Source organism: Silene latifolia, chromosome X, assembly GCF_048544455.1.
Source record: "Silene latifolia isolate original U9 population chromosome X, ASM4854445v1, whole genome shotgun sequence".
Lineage (NCBI taxonomy): Eukaryota > Viridiplantae > Streptophyta > Magnoliopsida > Caryophyllales > Caryophyllaceae > Silene > Silene latifolia.
This window is the reverse complement of record NC_133537.1, coordinates 178,311,600-178,330,206: the sequence shown is the minus strand read 5'-3', so window position 1 is coordinate 178,330,206 and position 18,607 is coordinate 178,311,600. Positions and strand designations below refer to the sequence as shown.

Genomic DNA, 18,607 nt, shown 5'->3' with positions numbered 1-18,607 from the left:
AAATAACTAAAAATCATTAAAATGAGCAATAAAATAACATAAATCATAAAAATGACCTAAAAACATTTTAGGACCAGAATATACAACATGCAATATGATTTTGTGACTTTATCTAATAAATCACAAATTTTTAGTTTTAATTAAGTTGCTAATAACTCGAAAAAACTATAAATCGATTATGCATGCAACATCCTATGCTCTGATACCAATTGTTAGGTTCATATACCTATTATTAGACTATTCTAATAGTAAACTAATTAACATATTAATACGAGTTCTTTAGATCTAGTGCTTGCATAACTAAATAAGAGATAAAATAAGAAAAATAATGTTCCTTACATTCTTATATGGTTCGAAATAATGGGCACAAATAAGGTCACCTTTCTTATTTGTTATTGAGCTTAAATGTAATGGATGATCCTCCAACCTTGGTCTCAAAGTATAAACCCTCCTCAAGAGATGCACCCAAGACTAGCCATTATCACTACTAAATAATATTAGCTAGTTATTTATTTAGTAGTCTACCTTAAAAATGACTACTCATACTCATATATTACATTAATAATATTAGTAGGGTTCTTGAACAATTTAGATTGAAACTTCTCAAGTTTTTAGAAACAAAACTATGAATGAGAGAGGTTTTGCATGTGTCGAAGATGTTACCATCTTTTTAGAAAACAAGTAAGTAGAAAAATAAGAACAACAAAGTGTCCTCTTATGCTCAAGTGATCCGGTCACTTTGCTCTTTTAAGAGCATTTTTTGTCTTCTCAAAATCACATGCAAAACAGTGTAGGTAGTAGGCTTTAGTAAAGTATTGTCATAAGTTGTTAGAGCATCTTTCCAACAACTAAATGACAAAACCAAAACTCTAGCATGCTCATGTTTTGGACGGTACACTTTGGTGTATATGGGTCCATTTTTGTCTTATAATATTTCTCCCACAAATATTTATAAGTCTTATGTTTAATTATCTTATATAATTTAATATTAATTTGATCATACAACAATTATGTGACAAATTAATAAACATATATACACTCAACTTATTGAGTAATATTTTACCATTATATCATCATATAATGGGTCCCATAATAGCTAGTTACTTAAATTTATAACCTATTGTAAATGTAAATAACTAATTATCTCTACCTCGAAATATTTATAAAACCTCAACATAATTTAGTAAATTAATATATTAATCCACAAAATCGAATCTTATTTAATCGAATTACAATAAGATACATATTTCCTTTCAAAAATATAAATTGTTCTTATTTAAGGAATTAATTAACTTGTATCAAAATATAACTAATTAACTTTACTGATAAGGGCATCATCCTATAGGTGTGACCTTAAGGGATCAACTGACCACCACCGTCCTACGACAGTAACGTCAAACTCTTGAAAGCCAGTCGTTACCAATTAATGTTGATCAGTTGACTATTTAATTTATCACCCCTTTCGTATTCTTATAATGAGATTTAATTATGATTTAAATCATGTGATCACATTATTGTTGAGGACACATACTCCAACAAATAAATCATAAAATATGTACTTAATCATACAAAACAATTATTAAATCATATTGATCAAATCAATTTGCATTAACATAATTAAAAGAGAAACACCTAGTTACCTTTTTAGCAATTAATGAAAACCTTCATAAAGAATATGACCAACAAAGCCTTGTCTCCAACACATGTCAACATCCCAAAAATCGACTTTAAAGAATACCTGAATCCAAATCCATGAAAGTATCATAAAAGTGTAACACCCCCATCTAGAAAAGTGCCTTACGAAGGCGTACCTTAGCAAAGGGGAGTGCTACCATCTCGGTTACCCGATGTAAAGTATATCAAATAGACCATCAAAGAATGTGTATTTAAAGTAAAATTAGTTTAATCAAATTACATAACCAAAAAGCTAAAATCCAAAAGAAATAAAACTGTAAACCAAATGACCAAATGTGCAAAACTCAGCGGAAGCTAAAAGACTCGGTGGAAGCTAAAGGATCATCTTCTCAAAAGCGTCTCATCCAACCCTCATGGAAGCTCCACAACAATACCTTCTATACTTTTCCTCACCATCCCCCAATGGATCACCGTAGGTTTTGAAAACATAAAGGGTCAGCCAACTACATAATTAATTATGAGCTACAACAACAACAAACCAACTCAATTCAATCCTGCAATAACACAATCTCCAACCTCCAAGTACAAATGTCTGAACCGCAGCCCAGACTTACCAGGTTACCCATTGCAACAAGTACCCATACCGCCAGTGGTAGACCGCAGCCTTGCCAGCTAAATCTCGCTCATCGCAACGAGCGAACCCAAATCATTAATGTACACATCTCCCTTGTGACAGGAACCACAAGGGGCGAACATAGGGGTGAAGACCATCTCTCGAATATAGCTCCACAATCATTACCAACAATGTCAAAAATATCAAAATACCATAATGCTTTCACACCAAGAAATCACACACTAACACATCACTTTTAATCAATCGTACACGAGACTGAGTAGGTAAACCCAACCATATTCGCAAATTCCGCAAATCAACACAACAACGAAGCTAGAATCGCTCTTCTCACCTAACAAAGATAATCAAAAAATACTACATCATATCCATCACTAATTAATATTTACCCCCGTCCTAACCCAATTTAGGGTTTGATTAAACCCCAAATGATAACCACAGCTGATTAAGAAAATGCAAGAGACTTACCAACGAAACCGTAAAGGAAAAAGAGATGTAAGACTCACGATCGATCAAACTAGACTTGGAAGTGATGAAGATGATTAGAATAGTGGTAATAGTAGTTTAGGTTTTGGTAAAAATGATTTAGCAACCGAAAGGCATAATTTATTTCCTCTAATCATCTTAATCAAAACCGCGAAAAAATAACCCGTCAGACCGGGCACTCGGTCGAGTACTAGACATACTCGAATGAGTATGCCATACTCGACCAAGTGTCTCACATACTCGGTCGAGTGCACCTAAGGCAGTAGCCTGCTTCGAAACGCCCGATAACCCACTCGGTCATGTACAACCCACTCGACCGAGTTCGCTATACTCAGATTTGTGGTATTACAGTATTCCTTCCTTAGAACGAACTTCATCCCTCAAAGTTCACACTCATACCTGAACAACCAGGCATAAACCAGACTACTTACCCACACAACTCGAAAACAACACCAACCATACCCAAAACATAACCAAACTATGATAACACAACCTTGACAACAACCAAAACTGACCTCAAAGCTGCCGCAAACACATGCGATCATCTCCTACCCTCCTTAATAGAATAAGGTCATGACCCCGTAACCAAACATACATGGTCAAATATTTGTGGATAACGCTCCCTCATTGGCTCCTCCGGCTCCCATGTAGCTTCTTCAACATTATAGTTAAACCATAGCACCTTAAGCAAAATGGTTTCATCCTTCCTTGTCTTGCGCACCTTTTTATCGGCCAAGATAATGGGAGGATGTTACCATTTCGGTTTCCTGAGGCGGTGAAATCGGAGTTCACCACTAGTCTTACATGACACTCTCCCGGTAACCTGCCCTTATGCCAAACTATTGTACTCACAAGGGATCCCGACTCGCTTGATTATACTCATATATGTTATTAAAGACAACTAAGCCTATATCTATGCAGTAAGGTTTTGATATGTATATGACTAATATATATATATATGTATATGACTAATATATATATATATATATATATATATATATATATATATATATATATATATATATATATATATATATATATATATATATATATATATATATATATAGGCAAGATCCTGAGTTTGCCACTTTTCGTGAGTTATCCTCGCGTATATATACAATTGACCTAACAAAACCAATTGATAAAAAAAAATCAGCGATAAAAAAAAAACACATATCTCTCTCTCTCTCTTTCTCCCCTCCCCTCTCTCTACTTTCTCATCAAATACCAGCTACTCTGTTACGATCAAAAATCGCACAAAAAATCGTCAAAGTTGATCAAAAAATTCATCGACTCTTCACATTTGTTTTTTGCAAATCCTCAAATTGACACAAAATTCATTCAATATTTCGATTAATTCAATTGAAACTATCAATTTTTTCTTCAATTAATACTCAAATTTCCGAAAACCCTAATTGTTGAAATCAAAACGAAGGTATGAATATTTCTTAAGATTTCTTATTTAATACTCGAATTACTGCAGTATTTGAATCAAATAACGATTTCTAATATGATTTATGTGTGTTTTTTGTAATCAAAACGAAGGTATGAATATCAATTACGATTTCATAGCTAATAATCGTATAACTTCATTAATTTACGTAGCTATTGCAGTAAAATAACTGTGTTCTGATTCTACTTCGTTAGTATGCTTGTTTATTATACCGTTGACATTTGATTGCTGATTTATTATCATAATCCTGAAAAAAAATTTGTAATCTAGATTAGCACACCAACTGTTTGTTAAAATGTCTAGTTGAATTTAGAAACTCAGTTATTGTAATGAAGAAACGTGGTTATTTAATGGTTATTCAAATTCAGAAAGTCAGTTATCGTAATGTAGAAACTCGGTTATTGTAATGTACAAACTCAATTATTGTAATGTAAAAACTCTGATATTTGTAATTATTGTAATGTAGAAACTAAGATATTATGTACTATAGAAATCTGGTATTTGTAGTTATTGTAATGTAGAAACTCAATTATTGTAATGAATAAATTGTGTTATTGTAAAACTCAAAAATATTCAAATTTCTTGTTGACTCGTTAGTTGTTTAAAGTCAGTTATTGTTATTTTATATTCCAGTTGTTGTAATATATTTACCGAGTTATTTTATATGATGTTCTTACAAAATGCAGTTGTTGTAACATTACATCTTGATTATTGTATTACTTTAACGCAATTATTGTATTATTAAAACATAGTTATTGTATCTTCGACTTCTTGGATGTATATAATATTGAATGAAATAATTCATTGTTTTTGGTGATTTACAGGTTGAATCACGATGAACACGGACAGTAGACGTTCAGTGGAATAATTGATGTATATACTTGGTCATTTAATAGTTGACTCAATTGTTTATTGAGAAGAATGTTCTCTGATATTTACAATTATTCCAATATAGAAACTCAGTTATTGTAATGTAGAAACTGAGTTATTGTATTGTAAAACACTGGTATTTTTAGTTGTTGTAATGTAAAAACTCAGATATTGTAATGAGTAACTCATGTTATTGTATGGAGATAAAACTCAGATATAGTCAACTTTCTATCGATTTTTTATTTTCATCTTGTTTAATTGAATAAGTGGCCATTTCATTATAACAACGTTAAAAAACGACTTGCTTTCATTATATAACTATTTTGTCTCCATCACATTACACTTAAGCATCTCGATCAAACTATGCATCTTCATCATTACATCTAAGCATCTCAAATAATACATCGTGCTATTGTATTGAGATGAAACGCAATTATATTGAAATTTCTATCTTGTGATATAAAACTCTGGTATTTGAAGCTATAGTATGTAGAAACTCAGTTATTATAATGAGTAAATCGTGTTATTATACTGAGATGAAGCTCACTAAAAGAAATAAAAACAAAAAGGGCATAAGTTAAAAATAACTATGCAACTGAAATACAATAACCACCTATAAGTATTGAGATAACCATAAAAACAATATTAAATATCTGGAAAGATTAGAGAAATAAAAACATAATTTGTAGAATAGAATAACTACGCAAAATGAAATACAATAATCCAACTAATACATTGAAATAACTGAACTAACACAGTACAATAACTGGATATCTCAAAGAAAAGTAAAAAAAAGTGTCTCTGATCTTCTTCTAATTTTAACGTGTCCTCTTCAGCAGCTACGCATACCGAATCAGATTTTAACTTCCCTCAAGATCCCGATCATAATGCTCTCCGTCAAGAGCATCTTTTGCATAATGCTTGTTATATCAATCAAGTGTCATATCTCTTTGCACGGGCTGAAGTTTGGAAGTCATCAGTGTCTTGTTGCTATTCCATTACCGTGTTCTTTACGGGCTTCAAATGAAGAAGAAGATCCTCAGATTGGTCTTAATTTTGCTTTGTCTCAGAACCACAAATCTCAGTTTTAAATGCTTAAAATGACGAAAATTGACATTTGACGCTCTGAGAACAATGAAGTTCGTCATAATACCAACCATCTCACGCCATATAGAGATCATGTCTAATTTCCTCTTTATCATCGACGGGAAGATCTTCCCCTCATATGTGAGCATGTGATACATGGTAAAAAAATCCCGATTCATTATCGTTCATTTGCTTTGTTTTTCATTCAAAATTAACTTCAACAATTTTGAATGTAGAAATGACAATCCCTTCTTTTTCTATTGTCCTTGTTTCCAAAAAGTCACATAAGCAATCAACCTACCACATGCACAAACAATAACTCGGTTAAATTAGCACTAAATAGGACATAACAGATTATATCCCAAAATAACGAACAAGAAGTAACAATAAAATACAATAACTGAGTTTCAATAATAGAATAATTCGGTTAAAGTAATACAATAATTGTTATTAAACAGATTATACACTAACACAACAAAACAAGAAGTACAAGATAAAATAACTGAGTTTGAATAATACAATAACTCGACTAAAGTAATACAATAATCGAGATATAATGCAACATTAAAAATCCCTATATTACAATAACTACATCAATATATTACAATAACGAATAATTTCAACAAACAGATTATCTTCATTGCAACAAAAGCACAATGAAATCACCAAAAACTAGAAAGAACAACATCAAAATTCAAAATCAGGTACAAAAACGCAAAATACAATTAAGAAACCCTAGAATTATGCGAAAACAATAGAAAATGTAATTTAACAACAAAAACACGACAAATTGAACTACATAATGAAAACGACTGAATAAGTTGAAGAATAAACACACAAAAGACTAGAAATTCAAGCAAAGAAAAACAAAAATGAAGTTCAAAAATAAACAAAAAATAGTATAATAAGAGGAAACAATTACCTGATTGCAAAAACTGAAGATCAAGACGAAGTAGATCCACTGAGCGCGAAGAACAAGCACAAAATCACTCTGAAAACGGAAAGAAATTGAAGATGAAGAGCACGAAATAATTGAAATTGATTATCGGACGGAGGTTTTTTTGTTCTGGCTTTTTAGAGGGAGAAGGAGGAGAAAGAGTGTGGCTTTTCTAATAATGAGGGAGATTGAGAGAAAAGTGGGTTTTTATAGCTTGAGTAAGTTTTAATCTCAGTCATTCATCTTAGATTAGATCAATGGTCCAGATTTAGAGGGGTAACTCACCAAACATGACCCAACTCATATGATCCTATTTCTATATATAGATAGATAGATAGATAGATAGATAGATAGATAGATAGATAGATAGATAGATAGATAGATAGATAGATAGATAGATAGATACACTATATGACTAGGCCAAAATACCCTTTATACTCATCATATCATTCACATATCGTATCAATCCACTATCGTTTTGTACTAGATGCGTTTCACACTTGTCAGGTGACATGTATTTATGGTTTATCGTTTAACTTATCTAACTATTATCACGAAAGGTAACACGTCATATATTGTCGTCATGTACTCTATGCTATCACACAAATACTTATAACTTGATTACCCTTGCTGTGACACCCTCACTTATTGCGGAAAAGTAAACACGTAATTCTACAGAAAAACTGACAGGATATGTTTGTAATTGGTTCAACTAATTAAAACCTGTCATTTTTAAAACTTTTCTAAACCATTCACAAACATTTCCAGAAGGAGGATGCCAACACCTGCAAATGCTAACAGACTAATTTACATAACTATGCTAAAGTCTGAGAATAAAGTGATACAAACCAAAGAAAAAGAGGGAGACATATGTCCCTAAAATGTATGTGACACAAAAAGGGTTTAAGGGTCACAATGGAATAAAACCAGTCTAGGTTCCAAGGTTACTTTGCTCGCTAGCTCGTCCATGTACCCCGTATATGCATCACCTACCTGTCATTCGCATTTTATACAAATACGAAAGCCACAACGAAATGGGGAGTAACTCCGAGTTCTCCCAAATTACGAAATGTCATAATTAATATAACATGTAAACATAAGAATATTAATACGAATCACACAATGCCTTAGCATATAGATGCTAGACAATCGTGCTTATCATGTGAACAACAATATAACAACACATAGCCCTAGCATGTGAAAACTAGACCGACTCATACTACACTATCATGTGAATCACATAACATCCAGGAATCCAAACTCTATCAACCATAGCCGGCTTGCATCTCACCTTCTATGATTCATAGAATCACCATACAAGAAAGGGCAATATATCAAAGACAGGCACAAGTTCTTAGTACCGTCAATAGTCACTTTGTAACTCGAGTCTATACCACGAGGTAGGGAAGGTAATCGAACCGGTATCTTGGCTCAGCGGTTACTATTAAGAAAACATGGCCAAGAGACAACACAACCCTAGCCTAAAATCTGCGCAGACCTAGACATGCGGATACACACCACCGCACCCAAGACTCACAACTTTTTTTAAAACAAAGTGAAGTGAGTACCCTAAGGACACCACCGAAGGGTTGGCTAGTACTTAAGCTGACCCCATACTATCAAAATAAGTACCTGAGGTCATGCCCTAACTTGGATAAACATCCACTAGTCAGGAACACAAAGGCTATCAAGCAGTGAACATATACTCGTCAGAGACTATAAAGACCTATCTATGATGAAGGCCGAAATACTCACCTAGGACCTAGTCCCAGCTAGTCCCAGCTTGAATATTTTAGCCCACACCACACATGACTCACCACACAAGTCAAGTAAGACACCCACTTAACCTTAAGAGGGCAAAAAGTCCTACTTATCAATATAAATTCTAGCATTCTATCATGTGAAAGGCTTATAATGTCTATTTACAGCATACAATCCCAACAGAATCCTCAATAAGTATTCAATACTAATTTCTAATTCTAACAATAGTAACCATATTAAAGGCTTCAGGGGAAACTAGGGCCATTTCTACAATACAAGTCACTATTAAATTCAATAAGCTATACATGTGAACAAAAGCTTGATAAATGGCCTAAAACAAGAAAAAGGCCGATTATCTAAATCATTCAACCGAATTTTTACCCGCAACCCCACCGGACAGTACGGGTCAAATTGCGGTGACCAATCACTCAATTAATCGACATCGCATCGATCAAAGGGACTAAGGTTCGGTTTTAAGCACAATCAACAAAACATTACAATTATCACCATAAAATTCATTTGAGCCTATTAATTACAATTTCATTTTGTAAACGATCCTAACATTATTCATTCACCTAAACACTTATCAAACAACAGGCACACATTAGCTACTAATGTGACATTAATTCGTCGAGTAACTCGGAATAGTTACCTTACGCTAGCAAAGAGACAAGTAAAAACTTGAGAAAGCTTCTAAAACCCCAAAATTACTCTTCATCTTCAACCACAAATGAGTCACCTAAAATAATTATGTGAAAGGACGATATTTTGCGGATTACTTAATATAAAATACGAGACGGAAATATAATTCATTCAAAAGAATCACATTTGCACAAAATAAACTCGACCCACGGCTCAAGGGGGCATTTGGATAGCTCCTACACGACCTCAAACGACCACCACCACCACAAGGTGCAAGACACCCAATTTTGGCCTCTCATAAACCCGATCTAAGCATTCATTTTAGCCATCTAAAGCAGCCTAGTCGAGTATCATCTAGCGACTCCAAAACAACTCATTTCTACCACCCTTTCACCATCCCGGAACAGTCCGCATTCCCCGCCTCAAACATGTCGACCACCCCCTATTCTCGCCTTTAAACAAAGTCAAAAATAACCCCTTCTTCCTATCCAAAACAGTGCCAAACCCTGCAATAGGACGAGTAACACCCCACATTCTAGTGCTAGAAGAAAGAGTAAAGGACAAATGTTCCCTGCATCTATTACCCAATAAGTTTATTATTGTCAATGTAATGAACTTAAGCACTAACCTATTTCTGGTTACCTAGTGTCGCAATTGTCTAACAAAGTCATCTTTATGTCATATGTGGATATAATGTGAATTATACAAACTATATAACAAGGACTTGGCAAACTGACCATATAAGGTCAACGTTGGTGATCGGCATAGCCATGTACCTTCTTTATAAAAAAAAGATAGTGCTTCTCACGAAAGGTCAGTAAGGTGATAATTCACGACTTTAAACAATCCTAAAAAGACTTAGATCAACTCTAACTACCATATTATCTCCATTTCGACTGCCCAAAAATACTACCCATACCGGACCAAAGATGGTACTCCAAAACAGTCCTTAAATCAACATTTTTATGACTAAAAACGATCCCGAAAATGCACAGAAAACCGTCCCACATCAGTCACTCTTACGCCCCAAAAATAGTCCCGAAAGGCACCATTTTATCAGCAAAAACTGACTCAAAACAGTCCACTTTCCGTCTTAAAACAGACCCGAAACTTACACCCAAATACTCTTAGCTGGGTTCCGATATGAAGCTTGGAAAACAACCCACCAAACGCAAGATAATCAACAGCTATTTTGAATATGTACTCCAACATTCATGTGACTATATATGACACTAAATAATCTTATCACCAAATATCACTTTCTGTCAACTTGGGCACTCCATTAAACGAAACTAAGTCCCCTGTCTCGCCATAAAATCGTTTAGGAGTAGAACATATAAAAGCTAGTATTATAAATAACAAGTAAACATATAACCCCGAATAATAATAAAAATACTAGGATCGGTAAAATCGTGTTACCTTAAACACCCCTTATTCTTCGAATAAATGGTCCACAAGGCACGAGCCTCACCCCGGGTCTTCGAATCCTTCATAAAAGGGCAAGAAAACGGACTAAAGAAGTTAAAAGACGACACTTTTATAAGACGGCGAAAGACGAAACCACAACAAAAAGGAGATTTTCTTACCTTAAAAGGACGAGGAAAGGACGAGGAAGCTAATGGTACAAAAATTATCGAATTTGGTTGAGAATGGAGGCGGATCCGAGGTTTGAATGATCGGAAATGGTGTTGATGATTTTGGTGGATGCTGATTGTTGTTGCTGGTGAATCGCGCAAAAAGGAAGGGAAAAGAAGGGGTAGGGACGGGGGTGTACAACAACAACAATAAAATAATAATAATAATAATAATGAGACACCAGCTAGCTTGCTAGCTTCTAATTATACGTACGTTTCTTCATCGTTAAGTAATTTCGTTCGTTTTTAAAACCGTTTCGAGTTAATAAAATCGGTTTTTAATAAAAGTTTCAGTAATAAAACGAAATTAATAATAAATAAATTTAATGAGTGAAAATAAAATAAACTCAGCTAGTTAACGGAAATAATACGATATCAGCTTGAATCGGAATTATTAGCGATTTTTACAAAACTAACGGATATTAATAAAAATTGCTAATTTAGTGAAATAAGCTCAAAATAGCTAATTGGACGGTTTTGTTCCCAAAATCCATCTCGGGTTTACTTAAAACAACTTTCATAAGGACTCGTAAAGAAACGGAAATTATTAAATAAATAAACTCGGACTAATTTCAATAAACTCGAACTAACTTTAAATAAACTTATTGATGATTATTAAAATTAACGTATCGAATTATAATGAAATTAATTAATTAGCTGAGAAAATAAATATATAAATCGTTAACCAACGTAATTAAATATAAAGTAACAATTAAAAGAATTTTATCCAACTTAATAAAATACGAGGTGTTACAATCACCCCATCTTTTAAAAAGTTTCGTCCTCGAAACTTGAAAGTATAAATGAAAGGTTATAAAAATAAAACTGGAATTGGAATCGGTAACCAAAACATTTTAAAGGTTATTTATCGTAAGATTCAAAATTCTTTCAAAAGTTTCAAATAAAATTTTCCGACAGAACCAGATTCTCATCAAGGGAACGAAAGTGTTCTCGTTACGTATTCAAGAACATCACATTCCAAATCAAAGATAAGGTCAAAAGGCAAATCATTTGTATAAATCAAAAATCAAAATACCTTCAAAAACATTAATGAAGAGTTTTCAAAAATATAAGTCTCATTCATGGAACGGAATTGCTCTTGTCGTGCACACAAGAACGCTAACTTTCCAAGTCAGAGACAAATTTAAAACAAAAACTATTCGCCGACAATCGTAGAACAAGTTATCAAATGTTTCCAATAACTAGTTCTAACATCCGATCAACGTTAAAATCAAAATAAGAGAAAGGTAATCTTCTCAAATGTTCTTTTGCAAAAGGCCAAGGTAGAAATAAAGGTTTCACCTTTAAACTAAAAGGGGAGTTAAATTCCGGAAATATAATATTAAACTTTGACAAAGAAGTCATAAATAGATCAAGGTTAATAGAAATTGGATAAAATTTAAAGAAATTTCGGGTCTAGTAATTAAAATTACGATAAATGAGTTTATATTCAAGGAAGGAATAGGGAACTAAATCAAATTTTCATTTTCAAGTCTTCAAAAATAGGTTAGGTTTGCAGAAGTGACATAAACTTTTAAGAATGAATCGAAACTGGTAGCTTGAAAGTTTAGAAGTTGTACAAAAAGGAAAGTAACTTAGATAGCATAAAAACAAAGTATGTTAAGAGAGCTCAAACTTAAGCCACAAGAGAGCTATAATGACTTTCATAGGGTAAAAATTGAAGTCAAAATTACAAGGATGTCAAAGATAGAGTTTCACAAGATACGAGTGTCAAACTTAAAGGAGGAGCAAGATGAAGCGAGGAAAGGAGGTATGAACGGTAACGCTCATGATCAAGGAGAAAGGGAAATTAGACAACAAGGAAAAGTCAGATACTCAAATCTCAAATAACAATGTCATAAGGTAACATCAATTTATGTATGGCTATCAACATCCTAAAGGTATCTCTTTCCAAAATCACATCATAAACCTTACTCCGTGTTTACTCCTAAGGTATCAACACTCAACCTAAGTCCTTCCAATATCACAACTTCTCAAAACCGGGGTTATAGGTCAACCAGAAACAACTCCACAAGCCAAATTATCCAACCAAGGTTAACACCCCACAAAAGAAAGAGAACTATCTAAAAGGCGTTAAGGGAGAATTAGCAAGGGTGAAAGGACAAGTTGGGAGGATACAAATGTAACTTCCTAGGAAGAAGAATAGAGAGTTTAGAAGAAGGATAGGCACCAAGAGATTAAGAATAAGGCGAGATACAAAAAGAACGAGAAATATCTTCAAGGAAGTAGAAGCATTCTTCAAAGGTTGAACAAATCTTCAATCCTCAAAGAAAAGGCACTAAATCTTGATCTTCGTAATATATAAGTGTCCTTTCAATGGAACGGAGATACTCTTGGCGATCACTCAAGAACATCAATATTCCAATTCAAAGACATAAAAATACATTTTTACACCAACAAATGATAAAACTAATTATCAGACGTCTCCAATAACAAGCTTTAACACTAATTGACGTTAAAACCAGTGAAAAACATTAAAATATTTTCAAAACCTTTAGTTCAAATTTTTTTAATAAGGGCAATAACTCCATTAACTATAAATAAGTTCACGGTCATTGATCTAAGAACGCAACAATTATTAAATGACAATCAACAAACATGTTAGTACCTAACAAAGAGCAAACACAAAGAGACTACAACATAAGATCCTAAATCTACCCATCTTACCCGTCTCTCAAGTTTATTATTTTAAGGTCAAGTTATTTATAGTGGGGTGCACAAACGTGCGTCGGGAGCAAATATGCTCTGATACCAACTGTGACACCCTCACTTATTGCGGAAAAGTAAACACGTAATTCTACAGAAAAACTGACAGGATATGTTTGTAATTGGTTCAACTAATTAAAACCTGTCATTTTTAAAACTTTTCTAAACCATTCACAAACATTTCCAGAAGGAGGATGCCAACACCTGCAAATGCTAACAGACTAATTTACATAACTATGCTAAAGCTGCGAGAATAAAGTGATACAAACCAAAGAAAAAGAGGGAGACATATGTCCCTAAAATGTATGTGACACAAAAAGGGTTTAAGGGTCACAATGGAATAAAACCAGTCTAGGTTCCAAGGTTACTTTGCTCGCTAGCTCGTCCATGTACCCCATATATGCATCACCTACCTGTCATTCGCATTTTATACAAATACGAAAGCCACAGTCAGTGGGGAGTAACTCCGAGTTCTCCCAGCCACGAAATGTCATAATTAATATAACATGTAAACATAAGAATATGAATACGAATCACACAATGCCTTAGCATATAGATGCTAGACAATCGTGCTTATCATGTGAACAACAATATAACAACACATAGCCCTAGCATGTGAAAACTAGACCGACTCATACTACACTATCATGTGAATCACATAACATCCAGGAATCCAAACTCTATCAACCATAGCCGGCTTGCATCTCACCTTCTATGATTCATAGAATCACCATACAAGAAAGGGCAATATATCAAAGACAGGCACAAGTTCTTAGTACCGTCAATAGTCACTTTGTAACTCGAGTCTATACCACGAGGTAGGGAAGGTAATCGAACCGGTATCTTGGCTCGCCGATTACTATTAAGAAAACATGGCCAAGAGACAACACAACCCTAGCCTAAAATCACAGAGACCTAGACATGCGGATACACACCACCGCACCCAAGACTCACAACTTTTTTTAAAACAAAGTGAAGTGAGTACCCTAAGGACACCACCGAAGGGTTGGCTAGTACTTAAGCTGACCCCATACTATCAAAATAAGTACCTGAGGTCATGCCCCAACTTGGATAAACATCCACTAGTCAGGAACACAAAGGCTATCAAGCAGTGAACATATACTCGTCAGAGACTATAAAGACCTATCTATGATGAAGGCCGAAATACTCACCTAGGACCTAGTCCCAGCTTGAATATTTTAGCCCACACCACACATGACTCACCACACAAGTCAAGTAAGACACCCACTTAACCTTAAGAGGGCAAAAAGTCCTACTTATCAATATAAATTCTAGCATTCTATCATGTGAAAGGCTTATAATGTCTATTTACAGCATACAATCCCAACAGAATCCTCAATAAGTATTCAATACTAATTTCTAATTCTAACAATAGTAACCATATTAAAGGCTTCAGGGGAAACTAGGGCCATTTCTACAATACAAGTCACTATTAAATTCAATAAGCTATACATGTGAACGAGAGCTTGATAAATGGCCTAAAACAAGAAAAAGGCCGATTATCTAAATCATTCAACCGAATTTTTACCCGCAACCCCACCTGCGGCAGTACGGGTCAAATTGCGGTGACCAATCACTCAATTAATCGACATCGCATCGATCAAAGGGACTAAGGCTCGATTTTGACAATCAACAAAACATTACAATTATCACCATAAAATTCATTTGAGCCTATTAATTACAATTTCATTTTGTAAACGATCCTAACATTATTCATTCACCTAAACACTTATCAAACAACATGCCACATTAGCTACTAATGTGACATTAATTCGTCGAGTAACTCGGAATAGTTACCTTACGCTAGCAAAGAGACAAGTAAAAACTTGAGAAAGCTTCTAAAACCCCAAAATTACTCTTCATCTTCAACCACAAATGAGTCACCTAAAATAATTATGTGAAAGGACGATATTTTGCGGATTACTTAATATAAAATACGAGACGGAAATATAATTCATTCAAAAGAATCACATTTGCACAAAATAAACTCGACCCACGGCTCAAGGGGGCATTTGGATAGCTCCTACACGACCTCAAACGACCACCACCACCACAAAAGCAAGACAAAACCCAATTTTGGCCTCTCATAAACCCGATCTAAGCATTCATTTTAGCCATCTAAAGCAGCCTAGTCGAGTATCATCTAGCAGACCCAAAACAACTCATTTCTACCACCCTTTCACCATCCCGAGCAGTCCGCATTCCCGCCCAAACATGTCGACCCCCTATTCTCCTCCTTAAAACAAAGTCAAAAATAACCCCTTCTTCCTATCCAAAACAGTGCCAAACCCTGCAATAGGACGAGTAACACCCCACATTCTAGTGCTAGAAGAAAGAGTAATGGACAAATGTTCCCTGCATCTATTACCCAATAAATTTATTATTGTCAATGTAATGAACTTAAGCACTAACCTATTTCTGGTTACCTAGTGTCGCAATTGTCTAACAAAGTCATCTTTATGTCATATGTGGATATAATGTGAATTATACAAACTATATAACAAGGACTTGGCAAACTGACCATATAAGGTCAACGTTGGTGATCAGCATAGCCATGTACCTTCTTTATAAAAAAAAGATAGTGCTTCTCACAGAAAGGTTGTAAGGTGATAATTCACGACTTTAAACAGTCCTAAAACAGACTTAGATCAACTCTAACCAGTCATATTATCTCCATTTCGACTGCCCAAAAATACTACCCAGACCGGACCAAAGATGGTACTCCAAAACATTCCTTAAATCAACATTTTTATGACTAAAAACGATCCCGAAAATGCACAGAAAACCGTCCCACATCAGTCACTCTTACGCCCCAAAAACAGTCCCGAAAGGCACCATTTTATCAGCAAAAACTGACTCAAAACAGTCCACTTTCCGTCTTAAAATAGTCCCGAAACTTACACCCAAATACTCTTAGCTGGGTTCCGATATGAAGCTTGGAAAACAACCCACCAAACGCAAGATAATCAACAGCTATTTTGAATATGTACTCCAACATTCATGTGACTATATATGACACTAAATAATCTTATCACCAAATATCACTTTCTGTCAACTTGGGCACTCCATTAAACGAAACTAAGTCCCCTGTCTCGCCATAAAATCGTTTAGGAGTAGAACATATAAAAGCTAGTATTATAAATAACAAGTAAACATATAACCCCGAATAATAATAAAAATACTAGGATCGGTAAAATCGTGTTACCTTAAACACCCCTTATTCTTCGAATAAATGGTCCACAAGGCACGAGCCTCACCCCAAGTCTTGAATCCTTCATAAAAGGGCAAGAAAACGGACTAAAGAAGTTAAAAGACGACACTTTTATAAGACGGCGAAAGACGAAACCACAACAAAAAGGAGATTTTCTTACCTTAAAAGGACGAGGAAAGGACGAGGAAGCTAATGGTACAAAAATTATCGAATTTGGTTGAGAATGGAGGCGGGATCTGAGGTTTGAATGATCGGAAATGGTGTTGATGATTTTGGTGGATGCTGATTGTTGTTGCTGGTGAATCGCGCAAAAAGGAAGGGAAAAGAAGGGGTAGGGACGGGGGTGTACAACAACAACAATAAAATAATAATAATAATAATAATAATGAGACACCAGCTAGCTTGCTAGCTTCTAATTATACGTACGTTTCTTCATCGTTAAGTAATTTCGTTCGTTTTTAAAACCGTTTCGAGTTAATAAAATCGGTTTTTAATAAAAGTTTCAGTAATAAAACGAAATTAATAATAAATAAATTTAATGAGTGAAAATAAAATAAACTCAGCTAGTTAACGGAAATAATACGATATCAGCTTGAATCGGAATTATTAGCGATTTTTACAAAACTAACGGATATTAATAAAAATTGCTAATTTAGTGAAATAAGCTCAAAATAGCTAATTGGACGGTTTTGTTCCCAAAATCCATCTCGGGTTTACTTAAAACAACTTTCATAAGGACTCGTAAAGAAACGGAAATTATTAAATAAATAAACTCGGACTAATTTCAATAAACTCGAACTAACTTTAAATAAACTTATTGATGATTATTAAAATTAACGTATCGAATTATAATGAAATTAATTAATTAGCTGAGAAAATAAATATATAAATCGTTAACCAACGTAATTAAATATAAAGTAACAATTAAAAGAATTTTATCCAACTTAATAAAATACGAGGTGTTACACTTGCACACTACGTAAACATGCGACAAAATCAAACGTAAACAATTCATGAAGGTCTACCGTATAGAATTTCTATCGTCGCTCGACTATTAGGAAGTCGGTATAGTCCAAAAATCAAAGTCAAATACTTCATATGCGGTCGAAAGTTCTTAGAAATGGTCAATTCCATACTACTTGGTCGAGTATGGGGGCCACTTGGCCGAGTAAAAGTCACTCGGTCGAGTGAAGAGGGTCACTCGGTCGAGTGCGAAACTTACAGGGGGTTTCCAGATTCTGTCCACGCCTACTAGGTCGAGTGTGGCGGGTCACTCGGTCAAGTTGACCTCCACTCGGTCGAATCAAAATTGCACTCGGCCGAGTATCACTGGGTAGTCTAGATTTCGGCCATTAATGGCCTATAAGCTCACCTATGGTCATGCATACATGCAATGGAGTCCAAATGGTGATCAGTACGCCATCGTACCATACAATGTCTACTAGTTTTGGCCTTATGGCCGGGTTTACAACACAAGAAATAAATTGTTCAAAGCTCAAACGATAAAGAAGGA

At 34.4% G+C, this 18,607-nt stretch overlaps 2 long non-coding RNA genes across 2 annotated transcripts; both read right to left on the bottom strand.

The window, feature by feature from the left end:
- Window positions 1-7,814: 7,814 nt before the first annotated feature.
- On the bottom strand, window positions 7,815-11,186 carry LOC141621657 (uncharacterized). Its single transcript, XR_012532547.1, has 4 exons — window positions 11,088-11,186; window positions 10,921-10,988; window positions 9,512-9,598; window positions 7,815-8,091 (listed from the first exon to the last, which is right to left on the bottom strand). It is a non-coding gene; the product is annotated as an uncharacterized LOC141621657 (long non-coding RNA).
- Window positions 11,187-13,975: 2,789 nt separating this feature from the next.
- LOC141621656 (uncharacterized) lies at window positions 13,976-17,454 on the bottom strand. Its single transcript, XR_012532546.1, has 3 exons — window positions 17,255-17,454; window positions 15,681-15,767; window positions 13,976-14,275 (listed from the first exon to the last, which is right to left on the bottom strand). It is a non-coding gene; the product is annotated as an uncharacterized LOC141621656 (long non-coding RNA).
- Window positions 17,455-18,607: the final 1,153 nt, after the last annotated feature.